Below are 655 nucleotides of genomic sequence, written 5' to 3' on the forward strand. Positions count from 1 at the left end.
GGCATAGTTTTATTCCTAAAGAATGTAATGTGACTGCATGATTACAGTTACAGTGCCAGTTTGCATAAAGTTGCTGAAAATGCTAGAGATAAAAAATGTCAAGGGCTGGATATCACAACAAAGACTGCAATATGAAACATCCCTATCTATATAGTTATGTGTCATCATCACAAAGCAAAAAATTAAGTCTAGTTTTCATCACAGGTCAGAAAAGATTTTATTTCCTCTAAATGATCTATGCCACAGATATCCTGTTATTTAAAATGTTTTCCCCTACAATAGCTTTAGTTTTCTTCCTTCTCAAGTCAGCAAAACAAAACTGATTTTGTAAATGGGTATAACGCAAATAATTTACCACATGAAGCTCTCCTCCTTCTTATTCATCAGGAGAAAGGCAGGTTAATTAATACCATCTATGTAGTACTTTGAAAGAACAAAATGCTACTTTAAGTGCCACTCATGAGAATGCATAAGAATGGAAGAATTACTGAATGTGAAAACAACACGTGAATCCCTAAAAGCTAGAAATGTCTTTCACTTAAATATTTTTTTCCCTCAAAATGCAGAAGATATAAACAACTGATGCAGAAAGCACTATATTCCTGACTGGCATTAAGACCATCCACAATTGTTATACAAAACCACAGTACACTCT

At 33.6% G+C, this 655-nt stretch overlaps 1 protein-coding gene across 1 annotated transcript in view; it reads right to left on the bottom strand.

Annotated features, from left to right (window-relative positions):
• LOC103777681 (DNA helicase MCM9-like) overlaps positions 1 to 655 on the bottom strand; it is a gene marked incomplete at its 5' end in the record, with an annotated part of 15185 nt that overhangs the window by 10428 nt on the left and 4102 nt on the right. The window lies entirely within an intron of this gene.

Source organism: Merops nubicus, unplaced genomic scaffold (genome assembly GCF_000691845.1).
Source record: "Merops nubicus isolate BGI_N331 unplaced genomic scaffold, ASM69184v1 scaffold18768, whole genome shotgun sequence".
Lineage (NCBI taxonomy): Eukaryota > Metazoa > Chordata > Aves > Coraciiformes > Meropidae > Merops > Merops nubicus.